The sequence below is a fragment of the Mirounga leonina genome, unplaced genomic scaffold, assembly GCF_011800145.1.
Source record: "Mirounga leonina isolate KUSES-001 unplaced genomic scaffold, KU_Mleo_1.0 Mir_176, whole genome shotgun sequence".
NCBI classification, from domain to species: domain Eukaryota; kingdom Metazoa; phylum Chordata; class Mammalia; order Carnivora; family Phocidae; genus Mirounga; species Mirounga leonina.
This window is the reverse complement of record NW_023270454.1, coordinates 44,361,658-44,387,365: the sequence shown is the minus strand read 5'-3', so window position 1 is coordinate 44,387,365 and position 25,708 is coordinate 44,361,658. Positions and strand designations below refer to the sequence as shown.

The window sequence follows — 25,708 nt, the reverse complement described above, 5'->3', positions numbered from 1 at the left end:
ATTTAAGATACAACTTTTTTTGCATCTGGGGTTGTGGAAACGCTGTTGATATTGAGAATGAATGAACGAATGAATGAATAATGGAAGACTGGAATGAATAATGAAGACCAGAGCCAAGGCAATAGCTCACTTTCACACAGAGGGTAAAGAAAGGTGAACATGATATTGATTTCTGGCAAAACTTTAGGATGAAAGATTAAACACAGAATTTGTGAGAATATATAAAACAAAGAGGCCACCTTTCACATTACTCCTTAGTGTTGTTAAATCTGCTAGAGTGGAGGAATGCTACCTATTTGACATATCTCAAACCAACATGGGACACGACAAACTTTGTCAGGATGGCTTTCAGGCAAAACGGAGAGAGGTGAGGAGAATTTAAAGGTAGGCTGCCTAGAAGCTGCTGGAAAGTCTGGACCCTATGGGATCCCTGATGGTGTCAACCTGGGAAGAGTTCCCTGCTGGGAGTTGTTGTCCAGTTGTTGATTTGGATGGAGGCAGCGGGTAAGATGGTACAAACCTAAAAAGATGAGCTAAAAGCTCTCTGCCTGTGGAGTTTCTGAGATACAGAAAAGTTGAGTAGAACCTCAGATCAAACTTAACAGGAAAGTCTAGAATTTAGGGGAAAAAAAATCAGCTGTCCAAAATTCAGAATGGGAGGTAGAGCAGTGGATTAAATAGAATTCAGGCTTTGGAGTCAGGTGGTCTGCTGGGTTCAAATCCCAGCACTTTGGGCAAATTCCTTGCCCTCAGTCTGCCTCAGTGTGGATGAGAGAAGTAAGGATCGTACCGGGGGCACAGTGATAGGCATAGTGCCTGGCGCATGGGCACAGGACATGCTCAGGAGCAGGTATAGCCGCCCTTACAAAACGTGGTCTGACAGGAGCTCCTGTATGCAGAGCACTAAGGAATTTCACTGCCCACAGAGTAGCAGGAACTGACAAAGCGACGAGGCTGTAAAACAAGTGAATTTGAACTTAAGCTGTAGGTTCAGGAAAGAAACTGTACTATTATATCCCATACTGATAAGACACCAGCTGGAATACTGTTCCAGCTCAGAATGCCATGTTTTAAAAGTGACATCAAGAGGCTTGAGGGTATCCGGTTGTGTGACATGATAGTGAGAAATAGCAGAAGATACTAGAATTATTTGGTAAGAAAAAATGAGTCTACCACGGGTCAAGATAGCGCTCTTCGGATACCTGGAGGGTTATTACAGAGAAGCTAGAGTCACGTTATTCTGTTGTTCGAGAGGACAAATCTCTCAAAGTCTTCAGCAGAGTTTGCTTAACAAACGGGAGAACTTTTCAACAGAGTGACAGAGGAACAGATTGCTTGATGAAGCAGCAAGTTCTCGGTCACTGCAAGCGTTCAAAGAGAAGCTGGTGCGGGGGGGGTGGGGGGTGGGGGGAACATCCCCTAGGGAAGCTGGAGAGGTTTGCACCACAACTGCTCCTCTTCTTCCCCTTCCCTACTCTAGCAGTATCAGCCTCTACTGCCCCCTTCGCCAGGCTCCCCTTTTCCCATGAACTACTATCAGGTAAAACAGAGTCTCCTGATTCCTAACCTTTGCAGGAGGGCAGAGCCACACATTCAGCCAGCAAGCATTGGCCGGTAGCAGTCCGTCAGGCCCTGCACTGCCTGACAGAGGCAGCAAAGATGGATCCGGCGCGCACCCAGGGAGCACCCCGGCTCGTAAGAAAACACAGCCGCAACAGATCCCTGCGGAATGGTGAGGCCAAGCGCAAGGACAGATCAGCACCGCGCGGGCCCTGGAGGTGCAAGGAAGTTCAACTGACACAGCCTAACTGGGGCACGGAGGGTGGGGGAGTGTTTCCCCGGGGAGCGGATTCTGGAAACAACGGTATAGGGATCGGTGAAGGAAAGCATTAGAGGCAGCAGGGACAATATGAGCAAAGGAATGGAGGTAAGAAACAGCCCTGTGGCCAATCTCATGTGTTGCCGGACGGTGAAGTGTCGAGCATGGGAGAAGAGGAAATTGGGCTGGAGAGGCTGGGAGGGGTGAGAATCCAGAGTCCCGCCTGGGTTTCTAAGGGCTCGCATGCCACATACACACACTCATCCTCTGAAGGACTCTGGCTCAAGCTGCAGAGTCTCAACTGGCCCCTGGTCTCTAGGAATTGTTTGTGCAATTGTTTGTTTCATTACCCTATGTCTGCTTTGCTCCACAAGGGCAGAAACTCTGGCGACCTCGTTCACTGCTGTATCCCCAGCGTCTAACCCAGTTCTTAGCACGTAGAAGGTGCCCGATAAATACTGTAGGTTTCTACTGAAAGAAGGAATGCCGGCAGAGAGGATGCAAGCTCACAGGCTTGTTGGGAGGTCTCTCTAAGTGAAGACATGTATGTTGCCGAGAGCAGCACCTGGCCCTAGTAAGCAAGAGTAAGGGAGAAGCTGCGGCTATTATTAGTCATTTGCATTTCTTGTTCTCCTGTTTTGTTAGTTTTGCAAGCCCACTGTTTAGTAACTTTGTATTTGTTGCTGGTCTGCTTAATAAATTTTGATGAGTAATGGTTGTTTGCCAATCAATAACAGCCCAACAAGAAATCCTCAAAGTACAGAGAGTTACAAAAACATTCAGCATCATAAACCACACAATGACATGCGAAGGAGAGAGTTGACAGACTGGTTTCCTCACTGGGCCTCCCCAGGCTCATCCCTATAGGTCTTCTGGAGAGTGTACCCATGTCAGAGAAGGCATCATCATGAGACTGATGGCCAACACTGGAGCCCCCAGCATGAACCCTGGATAAGAGGCAGGTAGAAAACTGGTGGGAATGAACAGTGCTCTGTAGACCCCACTGACCCAAATGACCTTCTGAGGCGAGTCTGATCTGATGGAGTGAGACTGGGCGCTTTCCCATAGCCTCCCCAAGGAGGGCAAGAATGGGGAGGAAATGCGTATTTGGTGGTCCCAAGCGCAAAAGTCAGGCTTCCTCACACCGCCTTCTCTAGCTTCTTTCAGCTTGCCGTCTTCCTGGACAATGGATGGCCTGGGACTGACTAATCTTGGTTGTAGAGAAAGGGACCATTGTCATTCAGTGTATACAACTGGTTCTGAAGATTCAGTAATTCAAGATTAAATAATTAATTCAAGATGAAGTTCCTGGACTTATCCAGGAACAACAACTTAAGTTTTTAGGCTCTGTTAAAAAGGTCAATGCATCCCTTGTGGACAAGAACTCCCGCCAGGAGGTTTCTCCTACCACAGGCCTCCTATGAGGTCTGAAAAATTGAACATTCTTTTCCTTTTTCAAGTCCCCAAAGGATACATTCCTTTAAAAAAAAAAAAAAAATCCTGGCATCTCTCTCCTCCCCTTAATGACTAAAAGCCCCAGGCGAAGTTGGAGAAGAGTTTGTGGATTCTGTGAGAGCGTGGAAGGGGCTGCCCTGGGCCAGCTGCTGTGGAGCCATCTGTTGAACCAAGTCCAAGTACAGGGCTAAGACAGGCACGGTGTTCCAACATACCTGGTCTAGGTCTCTACCTGGGCTTCTGGTCGGACCTTGAATCGGGAGAGAAAATGAAGCTGAGGTGTTCAAAGCTCAGGGGAAGGTGAAATCACTTCAGTTGCCCAAACAAACAAAATTGCTTAATTAATCTAACTGAAAAAACCCTCTTCAACATTGGATTAAAGAAGTCATGTTGATGCTGCCCCTGTTTATTTGGCTGAGTGCTGGACTCAGAAGGTATATTTAGCCTCAGTGTGCTGGCAGGATTGCATCTTGCAGCTCAACAGGAAATATCTGGAGTCACAGCTAAAGATATCTCTGCGTGTTCAGAAATTTACGAGCAGCTGTAAAAGTGGCGATACGGTGGTCAGAGGGCTGGAACAGGCTTCCTTTCAAATGAGAGAGGCTGACGAATTAAACACTCAAATATACCAAGTTCATGGCAGGCAGAGTGCACCTGACAGGCTAAAAATAGCCAAAGCAGTGGCTTCTGTTGCTAAAATAACACTGAACTGATACACTCCTGTTCTAAACCTACAAAGAAATGGGTGAGTGGGGAGAGGGTAGGCTCGGAGAGTCCACAAAAGTGTGTCAGAAACCATGCCAAGAGGAGGGAAGCCATCTCCTACCTTGGCCACGTTTCAGAAATAGCTTTCCAAAGCTGAGTAGGCCGAAGTAGCAAGTAATCAATATATTATTTTTTAATAGCACCAAAAAGACACTGCATACAGGGATCTGTCGTCGTGATGACGAACAAACCTTTCCATCTTGGTTGAGGAACATTTTTTTTTTTTTAAAACATCGTTTTGCTAGACTCTCTTATCCGCTCCCCCATGCCCTGCTCAGTGATGCCTGATGGGAACGGCTCCTACTTACTCGCGTCACACACTTGGCAAAGCTGCTTGCTTGAGAACAGACAAGGGTGAGTGTTTGTGATTGTACGTTGCGGGACAGAGTAGGCTACCACACTTTCCGGAATGGCCAGAGCATCCAAGAACAACTTCACTTCCATCCTGGGACCTGGGACACTCTCTCATCTTTCCAAGTCTCCATTTCCCTTTCATGTAATGTGGAGCTCATCAAGATCACCCTGATGACCTCCTCGGGTCGTGTTGTGGGGAGAACATGAGCTAATGCATGCGGAAACATTTTGGGAGTCTGCAAAGCTTGAAGGCGGATGGAAGATGTCGTTGCTCTTGCTATCGAGCATTCTACTGGAAAGCTGGGCAAAGAAGAGCAATGTCTCCACGTGACCGTAAAGTGCGGTGTGCACAGACCGCTAGGCTGCGTCCTCTCGTGTGGGACGGTGCTGTCTCAAGCAGGTAAAAGCCATGTCCGGGTCCTAGTTCAGAGCCGTAGGGGCTGCGGGAAATCTGCTTGCTTTCGATCTCAGTGTGGCTCACTGCTGTCATCCCCCCGCTCATCCTCCTACTTCAGTGCTGCTTCTCTTCTGGGTGGCCCACAAAGCACGGGGGGGGGTGGTGGCCTAGAGCCCCCGAGAAGCTGGGAGGGAGGCAGGGGTAGGCCCAGCCTCGAAGTGAATGGTTGCTAGGTTACCAGCGGTGCCTGCCCTGGGACTGGTCCCCCTGGCTGGTCAGTTCTGGTTGGGAGGTCGAGAGACGCCCACCTTCTCTCTCACCCACTACGGGCTGCTGTGCGGCCATCATTTAACTGGTCGTTATCTATTTTTGTTCGTTCTTCTCTTTTCCCTCTCATTTGTTTCACTTGTTACATCCAAAGCTGATGGACAGAATTGTATGTTCACCATGCTCGTAACTGTGAGGCATATGGACAAGAATATGCATGCATATTTGTCTAAATCTGGAAGGGAATATTAAAAAAATAAAATTACTTGTTGTGTTAGGACGAAGGGATTATGGACGTTTCCCTTGCCTCTTTTTCACACTGTCTATAATGCTGTTAAATAGTTTTTAAAATAAGAAAGGAAAGGAAGTGTAATTGGAGTTTTAACATTTTATAAAATGGCATCCAGTTATCCTGATTTTGACTTCACTGGGCTTGAAAGTGCAAAGTTAAAGAAATGCCACATAGGCTAACGTACTTCAATGTAATAATTATATTTTCAGCCTCTAAATTATTTTAAGGGTGGCCTCTTGCATTTCAAGGTGCTTTTTGGAGTATGCAGTAAATGGCAAAGGCCGTGAGATAAAAGTTGGAAATCCTATCGTAGCTTTTTTATTTGGAAAGCCCATAGTTTCATAGCCCAATATTTTCAATCAACAAAGAGTTAAATATTTATGGAGTGCTTTCTATGTGCTGAACATTGGGCAAGGATTTGTGTGTTTCCCTTTAGTTCATCTTTTTTCCTATTTCTGTTCCCCAGAAGTGATTATCACTGGTTGTTTTGTAAGGCACTCAGCAATCAACTTGTTTGTGTACAGTCTTTTTGTTTTTTTTAAAGTAGTAGGTGCTGGGGCACCTGGGTGGCTCAGTCGGTTGAGCGGCTGGCTCTTGATTTCTGTTCAGGTCATGCTCCCAGGGTCCATCGATTGAGCCCTGTGGCGGGCTCCACACTCAGTGGGGAGTCTGCTGGAGATTCTCTCTCTCTCTCCCCCTCCCTCCCCCCTCCCTCTGCTCACTCTCTCTCTCTCTCAAATAAATAAATAAATCTTAAAAAAAAAGAAAAGAAAAGAAAAGAAGGAGTAGGTGCCAGGGTGCCTGGCTGGCTCAGTTGGAAGAGCGAGTGACTCGTCACCTTAGGGTCGTTGAGTTCAACCCCATGTTGGGTGTAGAGATTACTTAAATAAACAAAAACTTAAAAAAAAAAATTAGAGTAGTAGGTGCGAAGATAGTGGCAGTGAGGGGAAATTCTAATAACTTGTGGTTTCTCAAATAAACAACCAGAAGCCATTACAAAACCAGGTTTGGCATCTAAGGCAGCCACCACACCCCGCTGTTTCTTCAGGGATACAACAACAGAATGGGCAACGGCTCAGAGTCTGGTTTTTCTCCAGGTACTCCCAGCTCACCACTTCCTCGAGCGCGATTTCAAAAGTCATTCACTCCATTTGACAAGGAGGTAAGTGAAGACAAGTTGAGGTGAAAGCGCCAGCTTCAGGGCAGGCGGCAGAAGGAGAGCAGAAGGGAGGAAAGGAGCGTGGCCCGCTAGGCCACGGCCCCCCAATGCACGGGTCTACCACCTGCCACGGCTGTGTGCACCTGGTGCACTCCATGAGACTTCACCCGTGAGCCTGGGCTGGTCACTTGCCCTCTGCATTTCAGTATATCCGTGTGGAAAACGGGGGGTTATGATACATGGTCCCTCCCACGTCACAAAAATGTCCTGTGTACACGTATCACTATTTTACGGCCCATTTCATTATCCTACCATTTGGTCACTTTCAGAAACTGAACTGCTATCCTTCCGTTTCCCAAGGAAACAAGCAACTCCACTCTGGGCCAGGCCCACCCTCCATCCGTTCAGCTCAGCACTGAATCTCTTGTGGAGGCACCAAGGGACACGTTGAGGGATGCGTTAGGAAAGATGGCTGTCTATGTTGACAGGTGGGTTAGGACCACACAGCAAACCAATGCATTTTCTCTAACGTCTCTCTCGTCACAGAGCTATCATCCATGAAATTCATTTAAGTCTAAAAGCTATTTATAGTTCTGGTCTTACCACATCTTAAATTGATAAAATTCCATAAGCTTATGAAATCAGCCATGTAAATCAGTAACGCTTTTTTTTTCTTTTCTTTTTGAATTTGCCTCTTTGAAATGTCAGGGCGGTTCTCCTGCTTTTGTCTTACTGCCTCAAGATATGGTGAACGTGCCCATGTTTGTACTAATCACACATTTGGTGGCTTAAAAAATTTCAATTACATACAGCTTCTCTCGGTCTTTATGTATTCAGACAAAAGAATCCAACCTTTTAAGTTGATTCTCACATGGTGTTTTTTAAATCAAAGGTTCTTTGGTCTGAAGACCCCAAGTTAGCCACAGATGTGCATGAAATTGTGTGCAAGGCTGTGTGGGCACGTGTATGCATTTCTCGAGGTAAAGGGTCAGAGAGAGTCTCAAAGGAGTCTGTGACTCCAAAATGTTCAGGAACCACCACCCTGGATCACTTGGCTCCTTCTCAAAGCTTCTTTAGTTCTGGCTTGTTATTTCCTGAGAATGGCATGTAATATTCTAGATGAGGATATGTCAAAATTCTGAGCAAGATTATTTTATTATATTTGTAATTCTTCACCAGACAGTGTCTGCTATTTTGGTGAATTTTTTGGCTGTACTAGCCACCAATGTATCCATGTCTTTAGAGAACAGTGTATAATGACTCTCACTGTCCACTTTCTGAATGGAATGTGATCCCAAGGAATATTATCATGCCTTTAGTGTAAGCTAACTTGGATTATTTTCCCTAGAAGCACTGCTTTACATTTCTCCATACTGAGTTTCATCTACTAACTTGCCTACTTCTCAGCTGTCGTAGTATCAGATCTTTTGTAATTTATATTAGGTGATTTTGACTTTTCAGTGTGATAAAGTGTCCTCTGCAAATTTGCACACTGTCCTGTGTACCAAACAATTAATAAACAAGCAACCAAATCCATATGGCAGAAACAACTAACTGCCCCCAAAATATAGTGCTCGTCTTTACACAGTGGAAAGTCATGACTGGGAAAGGGCTCCCTGCCAGAGACCATAGTTTCTAGAACCTCTTGTGTCTAGATAGGGCCAGATAACCAGTTCTTACCGGGAGGATATAAGCAGAAGTGAAAGGTGTCCTTTTGGCCAGAGTTGTTTAAGAAAGGGGATGACTTTTCCATCATTTCCCTCCTCCTACTTGCTAACGGGGTACCGAGAACTCTGGGAACTTTAAGATGGCAGAGGCCCATGAGGGACAACCCTGGGTTCCTGCATCGCCAAGTGAAGAAAAAAGCCACTGATGACCAAGAACACCCACATCAAACTATTAGGTTTCCAGAGAGAAATGAACATTTGTTGCTTTGACTGAAATGTAGCATTTTTTTATGACAGCAGATAGTATTCATATAGGCCACCATTTGAATTATTTCCATTCATAGAAAGTTCCCTTTATCTCTATCCTTTATTCAAATATGCTTATATCATTTTCCCTGAAGCATTGGTGTCTGAAGCATTTTAATAGGTTCTGTATAAAGGACCATGTCAAAGATACTTTTGATAGTCTTTTGCCACAGATTTAAGTTATTTGCCTCAATCCAGGTTTTAGTAAAAGATAACGTATTGGAAAACTATATTTGATTCCTAGGAAACAAGTTGCTTTGTAATTTCCACATGTTAATATTTATTATTGCTCAGATTCATCTGGCCTTAACCATATTAACAGTGAGGGCTCTGCCAGTTAAGTACAAACACCTAGTTTAGTTGATATGTGTACGTACTTCCTTATGAATCAACAGCAATGTAGACGAGGAAGACCAGATCCTTAAACTGTTCTACTAATGTTTATGCAATAAAGCAATATCCATGTGAACCCTGGCGCTGCTCTTGGTACCACAATGGTGAAGAGAAGGTGGCTTGGGTGGGCCAAGGTAGAAACCAGTTCTGCCGCAGTGTGCCATGTTCCTGGCAGACAGATGGGCTTTCGGTAGACAGAAGTCAAGGCCTGAGAGTGATCGTGGCTCTCTTGGACCAAGAGCTGGACATTCATTCTTCAACAACCGGCTTACACTGGGGTCAACAGCCTGTTTTCCCCCCTTTCCTCCCAGGCAGTCATATAGGACCAGACTGTTTCAATTCACTTGGTCTCAGGCAGCACTGACACAGAGTGTACATGATGCTACATGGTGGGGGCAGGAACCCTGGGCTGTGGCTGGGCCCAGTCCTGGCCGTGGCTGTGTTGGTAAGAGCACAGCGTTTAGGAAGAATAGCCCGGTCTCTTTCCTAAGCTCACCTCCTGGTGAATCCACTAAAGGAATTCTAAGTCTCGGCAGAAGCGGAGGCCCTGCCATCAGCAAAGGCTTGGAGTGCCCCCAGGATGGTAAAGAACCCTTGGGTTTCCAGGACCCAGGCAGGAGCGGGGAGCAGGCAGGCAAGGCACAGGCCCTTCTCCCATAGGAGGGCAGACGCTGCCCTCTCACTCTGAATCCTCATGTAGTAGCAGATGAGGAAAGGCAGAACACACTCCCCCGAGGACACATCTCAGGGACACTGAGCACAAATGTTGCTTTGATGAAGTGTACTCTCCCGTCCATTTTGTGCTGTAACCGCAGGAGAAGGCTATTGGCACAACTGCGATATTCTCTACCCTAAAGAGCCTTTCCAGGAAAACCATTTTGAGTGACGTTATCTTCCAGGAGACTGCAAGACTTAATATAATCACCAGGAAAATCTACATATACATATGATGCTTATCAACCAGCAATAAAATATGAGTGATTCCGAAGAACTTTCACGTCAAGGCTCCTTTTCTCCCTTAGGAGGAGTCAGAGACATCCTGAGAAGCATTTTCCCTACCTCTGAATATGAATAAGGTAAATAATGGTATTGGAAAAAAAACCTTGGACACTTCTGGCTTAAATGGGCTTAGAGAGGAAGCTCTTTGGAGTCCAATAGTTAACTGTCCCACGGGTGGGACAAGGGAGGGAGAAGGAAAAAAGAAGTTCCCACTTCAGTACTTAACTTACACTTTTTCTTTCAAAAGGACTATGCTGTTTGTGGCCCTGGTAACAAGCTCCTCCCAGCCTCCCAAGGGAGCTGCTAGATAGGGAGGAGGGACAGAGATTGCCGGTGGTTGGGTTGAAGCAGGACAGAACAGGATCCTGGTGTCAGAGGGCGAGGCAGGCACTCAGTTGGAAAGTTGTTCTTTGTTCTTAAAAATAAAACATTCGACCCTCCTTTTTTGGATCCTTCCCTGGAATGAAGCCAGTCAACTGCTGGCTTCTTTTTAGGATTAGCTCAATAGCCCTCGGCCCAAAGGTGAACTCCAAAGACCCTCAAGATCTTCTGGCCCTGATAAAATGCTACACAACAAAGTGAATGACATAAGAGAATGTTTCTCTTGAAAGGACATGGCTGCAGTATACATTTGTAAAGCAAAATAGGCCCAGTGGAAAGGGTGAGAGGACTGGATGAGGGAGAGAGATCGGGTACGAAAGGCTGCCCAGAGGTTGGGAAAGGACTAATGAGTGGCTGTGGCAGTGTGCTTTAGAAAATTCTCTAGGAGGCCAGGGGCAAGGGCTCCTCCTATAAAGACCCCCACCCCCATGAAGGATGACACCACACCAGAGAGTTTTCTACAGCACACTGAATCTTTCCCAACTTTTCTCCATTCATGAATTCTCCACCCAAAGTTACAGCTTTGGTTTATAAAATGACAGCAATGTATTATGCTGCATATCTTAACAAATAGAGGGGTCGCAGCCCCTCTGCTTTGAAGAGGCTCTATTTGGGGAATGTTTGGGGCAGCTGTTGTATAGACCAACCGCACGCTGTGAGGGGTCCAAGAATCAAAGCTGTTTCTCAGCGCTCTTCTGAGATTGAGCCTCATGCTGACGGTCCTGTATATAAAGAGCTCTCACAACATAAAGGGACCCTTTCTGCAGTATCTTTCCTAACTATCTCATCATGCAGCCATTTTGAGACTAAATGCATAAATAAAATGTCAGGTAGTGAAGAAGACCTTTCCTTCTCTGGAAGAGGAAAAAGATGCCATGGGCATTTGCTGATGGGTGACATCAGCAAAAACCGGGAAGAAGATTCATTGAGTAAAATCATTATTTCCTATATAAGTAGTTGGGACTATAGGATGTCAAATAATGGGCAAAATTCACTAGTTAATCTACATACTATGCCTTTAGCGTTGAGCTGTTGAAAGTAATTTTCTGGTTGAGAAAATAGAAGATGTAAGTTTTGCAGCCTAGGCCAGAGTTTCTCCATTAGGTGGTCCAGAGAGACCACTGGCACCAAAATCAGCTGTAGATGCTTCGAAGATGTAGACTCCAGGGACTTCTCCCAGACTTGGCTCTTTGGGGTGGGCCTGAGAATCTTCATTTTGAACAAGCTCGCTGGGTGACTCTTTTGCACACTGAAGCTTAGGAATCACTGCTATGTCTTTAACCTCCTCCTACTCTCTAAAGCAGAAAAAAAAAGATACTATAGACCTTTAGGTATAGTTCTTGCTCACCTAGTTCATGGACGTTTTTAAGAAGTTATCTTAACATTATTGGCCTCCTATTAACTTTTACGTGTATAATAGCAAGACCTAAAACGATGAGCCGTCCAAAATGGAATGGGTTGGTGAACTTTCCATTGTCAGAGGTGTTCAAGCGGAGGTTGGAAAACCCCTTAGTAGGGATCCTGTAGAAAGGATTCAACTATCAGTACAGGGGCCCAGCCCTGAACTAATGTTTACATTTCCTCCAGCTCTATGACCCTATGATAATACAACAAAATCAGCTTTAATTTATCAAGCACAACATTTTTTTTTTTTTAAGATTTTATTTATTTATTTGAGACAGAGAGAATGAGAGACAGAGAGCATGAAAGGGAGGAGGGTCAGAGGGAGAAGCAGACTCCCTGCCAAGCAGGGAGCCCGATGCGGGACTCGATCCCGGGACTCCAGGATCATGACCTGAGCTGAAGGCAGTCGCTTAACCAACTGAGCCATCCAGGCGCCCTCAAGCACAACATTTTAAAAGTCTAAGCATACACTCAGAAATTTTATTGGTATTTTGTAAAAGAATCAAGAAAACCAGTCTATAAAACCGAAGTTAAGAAGGTGGGGCTAGAACCAACAAGAAACTTGAGGATTCTTAGATTTATTGCCATCTCTGAAACTTACTGGCTAACCATGTCCTCCTGATGGCACACAGGTAAAAGTCAGAGTCTGTCATCTTGATAATGGTTTCCACATCCCAAGCACCCCCGTATCTGATGGGACTAAAATGACTGTTGAGTCTTCTCATTCTTTGACTTGGTGTCCATTCAGTCATAGACCTTGAATCCTTCCCAGTTCTTCAGGTGCCTCCACCCCAAAGAAGGATGTCATTAAAGGACCAAAGGAATCACAGTTCTCAAGGGGATAAATGCCTGCCTGTGCTGGTCGACGCAGCTCTTTTTCTACTGCCCTCGCATTTACTCTGTTGGTTAAGAATATATATGTATATGGATCACTGCCATTACAGAAAAAAAATGCCAGGGTAGATGGTGGGGGGGGGGGCTCGCAGTTAACATATTACTGAAAGGCTCAGTGCTAATGGGAACAGAGGATGGGCCAGTGCAAAATGAACTAGAAAGGAGATCCTGAAGCTCCCCCAATCAATAAAAACAACAATCCAGGTAAAGCAAGAAGCGAACTTGTGGAGCCTGAATTATCTGGGAAAACCACTTGCATATCATACTGATAAAATGCATGCCAAATCGCCCACACTCCAAGTCATGTTGTGTGGATGGTATGCAAGCACCTCGACGGCTCCGGACCTCAGGTTTGACATAGGGACTCTGAGAAGATGACCAAGAAAAGAAATGTTCAATGTGATGAAAAATCACAAATAACAGGACTCCAACGAAGTCACATTTACGAATTATTTCTAAGTGTGCACTTCTGAGAAAAGCTCTCCGGTTCTGGAATCTAAGACAAACGGTTAAGATTTGAAGAAAGCCAGCCCTGGCCGGCCTAGAACTGTGGTTGGCACATCACAGGAATTCGATCCGTAGTCGTCAAAAGGAGGAAGGAATGAGTGAATCAACAATGAATGAAGGAAGGAATGGAGAGACAATAATAGACTCCAGAAGGAATTAGGGCTCGATTCTGTAGCCTACTCCTACGAGTGACAGCACTCTAGGGGACCCTAGTATTTTAGATTGAGACATCTTTATGTATATAGTCTTGTGATGCATGAAAAGGATTTAAAGTCTGTGTTGTTCCATTAACGATCAAGACAGGAGGACTCCTAAGAAGGGAACAAAAAGTAAGGACAGGGGAGGACAGCAGGAGGAGAATCATGTTTAAGAACTAATGGAAGATTTAGGAGAGTGATTTTTGAATCTTAGGCATGAATTATCTAACCATGATAGCTAAATTCAGTGCAAATGGCGGTCACAGGATGGCCCGAACTGTTACATGATATTTTTATTGAATCTCCACACTGCAAAATTGGTGGAAATTAAGCTGTTTGTAACTTACTTTGGAGGAAAGAGAAACAAATGTGTATGTCATCATTAATCAGGTCGATGACCTGTCTTTTCGTGCAATTTGATAGCACCAGCCGGGATACGAGCCAGACTCTCTTTGGGGTAAGACTTGCTTTTAGCATACCAGCCACCCGCCAAATCCATAATGGTGAATGACACGGGTCTGAGAATCCGAGGAAAAGCCACCATGACTAGAATGAAAGGATGATGCAGGGGTAGTTGGGCTTCTCAGGGCTGCATGGGATATGATTCTCTGGGTTTTGTACTGCTCCTTCCTCAGCCCTCAGAACTCTTAATCCTATTTTCATTGCCCCAGGTAAACTGGGAAATATTTTCTCCTCCTAGACTGCAGTTACTCACACAATAAACAGGTAATAAACATTTTACTGCCCTAAGCAGCCTCCTGCTAGGCAGGCAGTCAGAAGAGAAAAGACCGTGCAGAGAGTAACCCCCTACAGGATAAACTGCAGGGGACAAAGGATGTGAGTAAGCGTTTAATAGTGCGCCCCCTCTCCAGGCTCCAGGAGACAACTGGCAGCTGCTGGGGCCCATCAGCTGGCCTGTGGTCTAGGACTCCTCTCTGCTTGAGGCTAGTGGGGAAGATTTGATTTCACCAAAAGGTAATTTAGTTGCCATTTCAAAGCTCTGTCTAGCTAAATTAAGGATGAGGAATGAAACTGGAGTTTACAATCTCCCAGGTTAAACCACGGGTTGTGAGACTGGAAGGCACAAGGAGGGACAGTTGGCAGCCGACTGAAGTGGTTCTGGGGAGAGAATCATTCGGTTCGATTTCTGTTTGATTTCAGGTTTGCATTTGATTTTCTTAACACATCCTGGTTTCTCTGTTATTGTTTATATCGGCCCCATACATCAAATCAAATAGTTGTTACCATCCGTTGGCTGTGTGGAAGGCACGGTGGCCATCCTTTGACATCCCATTTTTCCACTGTACAGGGTTCCCTCAAAAGCCAATTACCTTAAGGCATCTCCCGGTTCCCACTGCTGGGGAAATCTTTGTTTCCTTTCATGCCGAAGGTTCAACTTGCAGCTGTCTGAAGTCTCTGCTCCTTCCCCCATCACAGGGAAATGAGGACAGAGCCAAATATAATATGATAAGCTCTGCTTCTACCTCTGCCATTTAACTTACGGGAAATAATAATCTCACTTACATAAATATTTTCTGCCAAATAGCATGCCAAATCTGAACGTATTAACCCAAGGTGAATGATAAATGCCTCCGCATAAACAATTTTCCAATTCACATAGGTCGAAGAAGTGATTATTTTGTAAACCAACAGTTCTTTGGTATCAATTGCAGTTAATTTATGGCATTTTGCTCTAATGGGATATTAAGTTTTGCTGTATTTTGTGGCAGAAGTGACATGTCTAAAGAGACATATTTGAGATCTGACAGAATCCAAAGGGGCCGCTGTCTTGACACAGGGCTCCAGAAAACCCCCACGCCGTCTATCTGCTTGCGTTTCTCTTTTGAACCTTTCTCGAGAGGGTTCGGGAAGTGAGTCTGCAGATTGCACGGTGATGATTAGAGAACACTTTGGTGATGCACATGGGTAGGAGAGGGAGGTCTCATGAAGCTACAGGCAACTGTAGGAGTTAAGTGTTGCTTTGCGGCTACTGGCCCCTCTGATTTTGGAAAACACGGTGGGAATACACCCAAAGCAGATCCTTGCAGAGTGGACCACTGATCCTCCCAAACCAAAGGCGCAGTTGCTGGATGGCAAAGCATGGGCACAGACAGAAGCAACGGGACAGGGATCCCAGGTGGACCAAGGATCCCAGTCAGGGCATTCATGGAGAAAAGGACATCATCTTGGGATGGCCCAGGAGAGAGATATGAAGGGCAGGGAACAATCCGGTTTTACTGGCATTAGACTGATATCAGACTTCTGTGCCGCCCTACTTTGGCTCTAGCATTTACAAAATGACATGAAGGAAACGGGTGAGGACCCAGAGGCCAGCGACAGCCACGATTAAAGGGATAGAAAAAATGGTCCTCTGAAGCAAGATGAAAGGAATTGTGTTGTGTATCCTGGAGAAAAAAGGTTAAGGGGTGACAGTGATCGCATTCAAATACTGGAGCGGTTTGGGAGGGGGGCACTGATCAACTCTTCTCCACATGCAAGGGGAGACCGACGGGAAGTCACAGGCTTAAATAAGAAGCTGGAAAGCGTTCATTGGCTAGAAGGAAGAACATACAGAAAGGTACAGGCTAATAGGGACCTTGGATTTAATGTGTCCAAAACAGAATTTCTCTTCTCTTTCTTCCCTGTCCACCCTCCCCCTGCCCCACCGCCGCCCCAAACTCCTGACACTCCTGAAGTCTTCCCTATTTCAGTAAACAATACCAACACTTAACCTGGCCAAGTAAAAAACCCTAGGAATCATTTACATTTCCTTCCTTTCCTTGCCCATCCCCAATCCAGTCCTTCAGTAGATCTTGTCAGCTTTACTTCTGAGTTTGACTACTGATTTTCAATCTCCATTGTCACCTTCCCAGTCCAAAGCATCATCATCACCTGCTTGGACTCAAGCCAGGAGGATCCCTGCATCTTCCTTTAATCCAATCTCCATACGGCTGTTTTTAGAGCATGAATCAGACCATGTTATTCCCCTCCTCAACCCTATCCAAAGACTTCCCATAATGCTTATAATAAAACTCATACTATTTACAACGGCCTTTGAAGTCCTGCATCATCTGCTTCCTGCCGCCCACTGTCCTCATCCATGCCTCTCTCCCTGCTGCTCATGTTAGCCACACTGACTTTCTTGCTGTCCCCGAACAAGCCATTTTTGTTGTATCTTTCTGCTAGCTGCTGGAGCGCTCTTGCCCTCGCTCCTTACTTAGCTGGCTCCTTTTTGTCATTCTGGTCTCGGCTTAAGTGTCACCTCTGCAGACTTTTTCCAGCCACCAGAAATGTACACTCTGAGAGTAGAAACTTTATCTGTCTTGTTCACGATGGTATTTTCAAGCCTTGAACAGGTACTGACACATTGGGGTAAGGCAATAAATATCGGTTGAATAAAGAAAAGGTTGACTATAAAAGCAGGTTGCTATTTACTATCTCAAGAGAGCTGGGGATGAGAAAAAGAAGCTTTTGCGAATAGACAAGGTGATCTTTTGGTCAGAGAGCCATGGGGCTGGGTACTTTTGAAGTAGGGAAGGTGGGGGGGGGGAACCTTGCCCCATCCACTGAGGTCCCAGTGAAGAGTTATTAGGGTGGGAGGGAATGTTGGGGGAGTTACCCTGAGCAAGAGAAAAAGCACTGACCTTGGGTCTCAGAGGGCAGTCACAGAGGACAGAGAAAAGGGCCGAGATGTCAGATCTATTAACCCACTCAAAAACCATTAAGTTGGATCACCTGTTAGGATGAATTGAGGTTTCTATTTTCCTTCTTCTTCATACAGAGTCACAAGACTCTCTCTCGTCTAAGCAGAGTCTGAGCTTCTCCCTTACCCTTCCTGAAAGTTAATCCCTAGCTCTACCTCCATAACATTTGTAAGAACCGGTGGCTTTAAGTTCCCATAGGAAATGCTGAGTCATCTTCAACCTACCTTCACATAGACTACTCTGATTCAGAATTGGATCAAGGACGGATAGGAAGGACCACCGGAAGGCATGATTGCAAGAATTCTGTAGGCCTTGCATGCGATGACTTACCATCACCCCAGCCAATTAGCTAAGGCTTTAAAACCAAAGCCAATGGCTTCTATTTTATTTTTGCTCTTAATTTCCCTCCAGAGCTGAGGGCCGTCTTTGGGGACTCTATAAATGTTAATGATTGATTGATTCATAAACCTCAAAGAATACATAACTCTAGCAGGTTTTTGGTAGGCCTTGTTGCCCTTCAGTTCAAAATCCCAAAGTGTTATCATCAGGTGGCTGATAGAGATGGAACATAATTAAAATAAACGTAGAAACTTCATTTTAAAAATAATTTATGACCTCCCTCTCCAACAGACATCCAAGTGGCCACAGTTTTAATTGTGCTTTTTAAGGCTAGCGCCCTGATTTTCTACATTTAACACTGCTTCTAAAATGTTTGAGAAAGGCCAGTAAAAATCTCCTCCGATTTAGAAATACAAGTTAAAATTGCTCTCCATTTCAAGAAGTATTTCTTAGACTCTATCTGTATCCTGAGATTTGCCAGTGATACATATGACCATACGATGTGATGACAGACTGCAACATGGACAGGATTCTTTATAAATCAATAATTAGAGGAGGGGTGAGGGACTGTCCGCTTTGGTGATTTCATTTTCAGCCACAGCTGGCCAGATTGCTTATTGGAAAATAAAAGTCATGGCAAATTGAGCTTGACAATAACCAGGCTTGACTACATAGGCCCCTTCTCCACTCTCTGCAATTAGAATGAGCAGAGGAGAGGCGGCCGACAGGGAAAGACTTTTCCTCTGCTCTGTCACAGATCAGTCTGAGTTTATTTTGTAGGGCACAAGCCATATGTTGTACGTGTAAGGGTTGCTCGAGCACTCTGCCGTTCTTGTGCCTCTATGCTAGCGAGGGGTTGCCGTTTTGGACTTCCAGGCTCCTTATAAGAAGTGTGTGAAAACCGAGAGCCATGCTGTACCATGCTGTACCAGTAATTACATTTAAATTAAATTAAATTAAAGTTGCACGAGCCACTTTTCAAGGGCTCACAGCCAAGTGTGGCCGGTGGCTACTGTACGGGACCACGTAGATACCGAACATCTCTCACATCCCAGAAAGTTCTGTTGGACAGCCCTGACCCAGAAAAGCTCGTTGGGTGCCAAGAGGCCCTTCCTTCTTTGTTCGCAGATTCTGAGGTCATGGCTATGTTTGTGGTGAAGAACAGAACTGAGTCTGTTAGAAGTTGAGAATTCTCTGGGTGTTGTGCATCTATCTATCTGGAAAGCAGGTGCTGCAGATCTGTGATTCAGGACTCAGTTCAAGGAACTTTACACTGAGGACAGACTCTGAACTAACCTCAATTTTTTTTTTTTTAATAGGAACATAAACTGTGCAAATGTTGATTTTACCAAACTGCAAAAGGCACGTGGAATGCTTCATTCTGTATTTGCCACCTTTTCATTGTTACTCACGAGTGATCCTTGACAAAACTGCTTTTTATCCTCTATGTGGCTATGCATGTCTTCCATCTCTGATGACAAAGAGTTACAGAGGCTTTGGTAATTCACCTTTGCTCATAGGACACTGACATCACAATTCTGATGCTCAATACCCTCTGCCCATAAGCCCAGTCACTACAACTGGTTCCACCATTTTCTTACCTAAAATATATTAGTCTCTAGATGTTGCCTGCATTGTATATTATGAATTCCTAAGTTCTTAATTTAGTACCCTCAAGTGTGTTATACACCATCACTGAAAATTTAAGTTGTGGAAGAAAACCCAGTAACATTCTAAACCATGAAGCCATATGACCCATCCTTCCCTCTTTGGATCAGAATTTATCTGTACAACTCAGTTGATGCACTTTGGGGGAGTGAACAGTGAAAGGGAGAGCTCTCCATACCTCCAAATTGATATAAAACTGGGGCGTTGTACAGTCTGAAAAGTTGAGATGTGGTGCTTAAATTCGGCCAACTCCATAGTATTTCAGTTTGGCAGACCTCAAAATCCCGGTTCTACCACTAGACTGAATTTATGGTAAGAACTTTCTTCCAATGATCTTGGAGCATTTTCATACAAATAATCTGCCCTGCACACCCATTATGGCTATTTTCTCTGTACTAGCCTCATTTGTTCTCCTGCATTAGGCAAGATGAGCTCTTATTCTAATTTCATAGGTGGGCAAACGGAGGCAGAAAGCCCATGAAAGACGCATGCCTCCCACAGGGCAACGGAGTGTGGTTTTACTTCCAGCACACTGAACACAAGCCAAGCTCGTTTCACGGCTGGGGTACATGGGCACTGGTTTTGAAGCCAGGTACTCCATTCATGGTGATGCTGCCTCCGCTCAAAACCTTGAGAAAATATCTGGCATCCTAAGGGTCAAGGCAATTGAGTAAAATGAACAGCATAAACTGTTAAGGATGACAAAACCCCTTCACGATACTTACCGTAGGTGCAAACACCCCATTTATATCACTTGATGAGAAAATATACACAGTTATCTGTTCGGTACAACAGAAGCTGAATGTGACTGGCTGACCTGGGGTGCTGGGAACCAGGGGGAGCTGCACCACATAACAGGAGCATTGAGGAAACTTGGCGGGAAGTGGCGGGAGAGAGAAAACGATGAGACTTGAGAATTATGGCGAGATCTCTATGCCTTAACTCATAAATCATGATTAGACATCGTGTCAGTTGTAAAGAAATCAGCCAAAGCATTTTTTTAAACAATTTCACTGTTTTTTGGGCCAACCTGGCCCAGGGAAACTTACACTTCACATGGACACAGAGACGAAAGTGTTGGATCACGTACCGCTGTGAAGAAGACTTCCTTGGATGGCTCTCCCCAGGTTAACAGGGCCCTAAGGAGGGCCGCACATGCACCACGTGGACGTGGAGGTGGGCCTTCCTTGGACCTCCCTCAGTTGGCCTGCAGTGAGTGGTGAAGCCGGGCCAGGAGCACCTGTAGGCTGTGCTCTTTGCCCATGCAGTTGGTGGCCCGGGGCAGGGTCTGTGAGTGACGCTTCACTGGAAATGGGGCGGTGGGGGGGGTGCTCTGCTGTCAACTGGGCTGCTGGAACATGTTTGGGGCTCAGTTTGGGAATGACTCCTCATCTAAGAGTGTCTCTTGCCTTCATCTTTCAGATCCAAAGTAGGGCCTTACAGTTTTACTTGCTGCTCTTTCCTATACTCCAAATTTGGCTGTGGGCTGCCTATTTTCAGAGTCTGGGAACCTCAGGAAGGGAGCAACGCATAAAACCTCCAGCAAACATGAATCCTTCCCCAGGGCTTGGCATTTAGCTGCAGCTCCATCAGGCATTTCGAATTTAGAAAAAAAAAAAAAAAAAAAAAAAAAAAAAGGCACAGGCAGCCTCCCCAAGTACAGGGCCTTAAAGAAAACGTGGTACTTCTAAGCCCTTTTGTGCTCTGACTCGCTGCAGCGCGGGACAATGAGGATGGATCCGTGTTGCCTGTTGTTCCTATGTAAATGCTACCTCGAGGATACAGTCTTCACCGGGCAGATGGCTGATTTCTCTGCTCTAACCTCATTTCTCCAGTGTTCCTGTGTTCGTGTGATGTCCTGGCCCCAGGGTCAGGCCCTAATTGCTGTCAAACGTTCAGAGACAAAAGTGGCGTCTCCGCATCCTTCACGCGAAGGCTGTGTCTGGCTGTGCCCCGTCGTGGCTGCGACAGAAACCGCGGGGTGGGCAGTACCTGCCGGGGTGGGGCGGCTTCTCCGCTTCCACTGTCCTTTGTTACCGCTTGCAGCCCCGGGACTCCGAAGAAGAGCCCAGCAAGAGCCCTGGGTCTGTCCGTGGGGATCAGTGTCCACTCCCGTCCTGGCTCCTCTCTCCGTTGGGCGGTCTCTTGGCGTCAGGCTGACCGTGCAGATTCGGGCAGGGCCGAGAGAGGGCCCACGGGCCGCGGCACAGATTTGGGGGGGCGGGGGCGGCTGGCTAACCTGTGGCCCCTTGGAAGCTCTGCTGCCACCGAGCAGGCAGGTAATCCTAATAGCCAGGACCCTGCCAGTCAGTGACGGGCCGTCTGATTGGATGCACATTCATCTTCAAATTATGTTGTGTGACAGCCCGGGCTGCTGAACACCATTTTAACATGCAGATTGACTCCTCGGAGGCTCTTCATTATGCATTTAGCGGTCTGTTTTCAGACTAACCAGCATGTCGGAGAGGCCCGCTACCCTTTTTCCACCTGGGTGGAGGGAATAGCTCGCGGACTGCGGGGGAGCCACCGATATTAACATGCATGTGTTTACTTTCCTGGGCATCAGCTCACAACAGCTTTCCCTGATGCGAGGGAAGGAGAGGAAAAGAAAAGCCCCTTGGTTCTGAGATTCCAGGAAAATGGCTATGCAAAAGAAGCGAGCCTTTGTTGAGGAGAGGAGTCAAGTAGGCCAGGCCAGCCTGCTGCCCGCCCTGCTGCCCACTAGCCTGGCTGGGCGCGTCCACACAAGCGCTCCTCTTATCGACACACAGACCCGCTCTTTCTCTCGCACACACACAGCCTGGACTATTTTAAGCAGAACACTTCCAATTTCCTGTTTCTAAAACTGTCTTGCTTCTCCAACGGCATTCCAACGATCCTGGGGGATGACAGAACAGCCAACTTGGAGGGAGGGAGCACAGTGTCTGGTTAGGTGGCTTGGGGGTCACCTAGGAGGTTCTGGGGCCCCCTTTTCACCCCTTCCCTCTTCTCTCTCTGGTGCGATTTACTTCCACTTGCTAAGAATATTTCTCTGTGGCCTCAGGCCGCTACTGTGTGAACACGGATGTTTTCTTGTTTGAGTGTGTGCCCATGCATGGTGTGTGTGTGTGTGTGTGTGTGTGTATCTCCTTTCTCAAGAATCTCTTTCCTTGCCTTAAAAGGGAACCACATTTGCATTGCTTTTAAAAATTCCCACCTCTTTCTATTTTATCCACCAATGTGGTATTTTCTCGATTCTTCTGAAAGACGAGCAAAACTTGAAGGGTGTCCAGTTCCTTAGGACTTCACTTTCAGCTATGCCTTGGCCAGGTAGCAGCCCCCTTCTTTCGCCTCTGATCAGTGGGGGCTTCCAAAACTGGGGACTGAGGGGGTTCTCCTGCTTCGTTTCTTTGTTGTCACCAGAGAAAGACGCTAGACAGGTTTAGAAGGCTAGCTTGAACACAAAAGCTTATGAGGCCAAGGCTGATACCTGGATTCCGAACCGAGAGCCAGCCTGCCACACTGTCTAAAAGCCTGCCCCTCAGCTTCTGGGTCCTCCCAGGCATTGCTGGATCCTGGTATCAAGGACATGGATGGAGGTTTGCTATTTACATGTTTAAAATATTAAACAGCAGAGTTCGTTTTAGTAAGGCTCTGGGCAGAAAGAAAATAAAACTGACAGCAGAGCTGTATTCCTAATTCCCCTGGAAAGGCTGTGAGGAGGAATAAAATGGTTACCAATGCTTGCTCTGGGATCAGAGTGTTCCTGATGACTGAACTGGGCAGTAAATGCAACTTTTTATTTTTGTATGGAATATGGTGATCCCCACTGACAAGAACAGGTTGCATGTGGTTGCAGGGCTGTTGCTCGGCTGGGGTCGCACTGTAGAGTATTGTTTGGAAAGATCTCACCCAGCAAGAACAATATGGCTACCCAGTGCCTGAGGCGGAACATGGAGAGATCTGTCCCCTCATTCACATATCTCACTCATTTTTTTTTTTATCTCTGTGATAAAACAAATGGATTTGCTGAATTTAACTGCTACTGGGAACTACCCTCTGTTTTAAGAAAGGTCCTTGATTGACAAATGAAGCAAGGGGCCACGTATGGTTTGCAAGCTTCTCCTATATGAGAGGAAGGGGACTGAATTTCAATTCTAATCGTAACAGTTACCTGCCACATAACCAGGGAAGGTCACTAAATCCAGTGTCTTAAAGTCATGGTGGTAAAATCTGGGTGTTGTGGGCAGCACTGTGTCCCCCACATTCACATGTTGAAGTCCTAACCCCCAGCTACCTCAGAATGCGACTGCATTTGGAGGTAGTGCCTTTAAAGAGGTGATGAAGATGCAATGAGATTATTAGGACAGGGTGACTGGTGTCCTCATAAGAAGAGGAGGTGAGGATACCAGCACGCAGAGAAGACCTTGTGAAGACCCTGGAAGAAGACGGCCAATCTACAGTCCAAGGAGAGAGGATTTCAGAAGAAACGAATCTTGCCGACACCCTGACCTCGGACTTCCAGCCTCCAGAACTGTGAGGAAATGAACTGTTCTTTAAGCCCATCAGCGCGAGGTACCCTGTCCTAACAGCCCCGGCACTTCAAGGATGGGAGAAGCAATGGTGGGGGGGGAAGGGGAGTTTCACAGGTTTTGGAGGATTTCAGGCGTCATTTTGGCTGACAGATCTTAGGAAGGGTGGCCCGTAAATCTCAGCCCAGATGCTAATTTCACAGGGACTGGGTGGAAATCAGGTTGTACTTCTGTTGGTAAAACACCTGTAACACTGGACTTGCTCTTTAGCTTCCTGGTTTTAAGGCAGAACTGACATCTTGAACAGAGAAAATGCTGTGAAGGACCTATCTGGCCCTTCAAGTAAATCTCTAGATTTCTGTTTGAGCCAATCAATCGGTTCTGCAAGGTGTCAGCTGGCAGCCGACAGATCTGTCAATACAACAGGATGGCCATCACCGGGCAGGTTGTGTTCGCAGCAGGAAGCAGGGCTCAGCAGTTACTTATATTTGGCAAATGGATAACCCGGGATTATGTGTTTCAGGAGATGAGGTTAAAGTGGGGTCAAGGGCCAGGTTAATGCGAGTACAGTTTCCACTGGAGAAGGAGAGCGTGATGTATTGATTTCAGGGAAATGATACGTGTTTCTAGCCTTGCTTCCCAACCCTGCTTCTCATTTGCCCGGGGACGTTCCTTGGCAGAGTCCTAACACCCTGCGCCTTCTGGAAGCACCCCTGCCAGTTCTTGCTGTGGGAAGTGCTGAATCATGAGAGTGGAGCTGGAGGAAAACGAAATAATCTGTATGTGACTGAAACACGTACGGGACTCAGTTGGGTTCGGCTTTCTCCCACCGGTGGCCAATAGCACTCAGCTAAGCCTTCCCCATTTTGTACACTGACTTGGTCCAGTATCCTGCAGGGAACTTTCTTACACTTCCCTCACTCATTCTCAGCTGAACAGGCACAAATGTTAATGTAATTCTGTGCCCCTTAATCAAATACAAGGGCCCTCCGGAACAGCAAAATCTACAACTTGAAGGAACACTGGTTAAAGATCATCTTATACCTTTGTTTAATATTCTTTTGTTGTTGTTGTTGTTGAATTCTCCAAGTGTTGGCTTTTCATATCATGGGACACTGGATCCAGGGAGGAAGTATCCCTTTCTAAGTTGTTATTCCTGCTCTCTGTATTATACCTCTTCTTTTTTCTCCCAAAATGCCATTTTCCAAGTCAGTGAGCTCACATAAATCCCAAGTCTCACAACTTTTTAAAAACTATTTTCAAGTCCCTTCTCTGGGATTTAATATCTCCTACAATAACCAAAACTGGACACAGAATGGCACTAATGTTTTATATGCTATCTTAAATTTTCTATATTATTTTTTTCTTTTAACCCCCAAGCATCCTATCGGCTTTTTAAATTGCTACTGCATTCCAGACAGATATTTTCCCCAAGTTATCAGCCACAACTCTTAAATTATTTTACTATGGGTTCAGAGCCTATCAGAGATTATGAGAAGTTTAGATTATTTTTCCCAGAGTGCATTATTTTACACTTAACCAAATTAAATTTCATCTGCTTTCACACTACCCAATCCCCTAGTTTGCTTAGCTTTGCCTGAAGTGTCTCATTACAATCCTTAATTTTTTATTAGCCGTGCCAATTCAAAGCTTCCTACTTAACTCTCTGCCTTACAGCTTTTGCCCTCTACTCTCTTCACACTTTTGGAAATCAGTGGGATTTAAAAGGTGTGGAATGAAGCGCTATTTGGTAAGATTCTATGCTAAGTGGTAGGTACAAGAGCCCCACGAGTTAATGACAACGCTCTTGAAGGTGAGACACCAGAGTCAAATTCAACCTCAAGAAGTACCTTCATTCCTATGCAGAGAAAAAGCGATCCTAAAATCTTCCCCATTTCATTTGGATATTATGTTAAAAAACTCAGATAGGAATGCTAGCTAATTTTCTCATACAGCCACCCTCTGTTCTGGCTTCCTTTGAAGCCTGTGGTGACAGTAGGGAACCTGCCAAATTCCTGCCACACTCCTGTCCCTCCCCCCTCTTCTTCATGGTGGCTTTTCTTTCGATTGAATAGAATGTAGGATCAGTTAGCTCACCAGATGCTTTTCTGTGGGTATTTCCTGCTTTCTCTCCTCAAATGGCAAGCGAAAGATAAATATATTGCATCTTGGCCCCAGTTCTTTGCTCCTAGCTGTCTCCAATCCTTTCCCCCACAGGGCCAAAAGAAGG

At 45.8% G+C, this 25,708-nt stretch overlaps 1 protein-coding gene and 1 long non-coding RNA gene across 6 annotated transcripts in view; one reads left to right on the top strand and one right to left on the bottom strand.

Moving 5' to 3' along the window:
• Positions 1-25,708, bottom strand: part of MAML3 (mastermind like transcriptional coactivator 3) — a 397,800-nt gene that overhangs the window by 40,828 nt on the left and 331,264 nt on the right. The gene's annotated exons all lie outside the window — the stretch shown is intronic.
• LOC118022304 overlaps positions 4,118-25,708 on the top strand; it is a 56,105-nt gene continuing 34,514 nt past the window's right edge. For all 4 annotated transcript variants that reach the window (XR_004682459.1, XR_004682462.1, XR_004682458.1 and 1 more), the window contains exons 1-3: positions 4,118-4,793; positions 6,447-6,511; positions 9,897-9,950. This is a non-coding gene — a long non-coding RNA (uncharacterized LOC118022304). The remainder of the gene's footprint in view (positions 4,794-6,446; positions 6,512-9,896; positions 9,951-25,708) is intronic.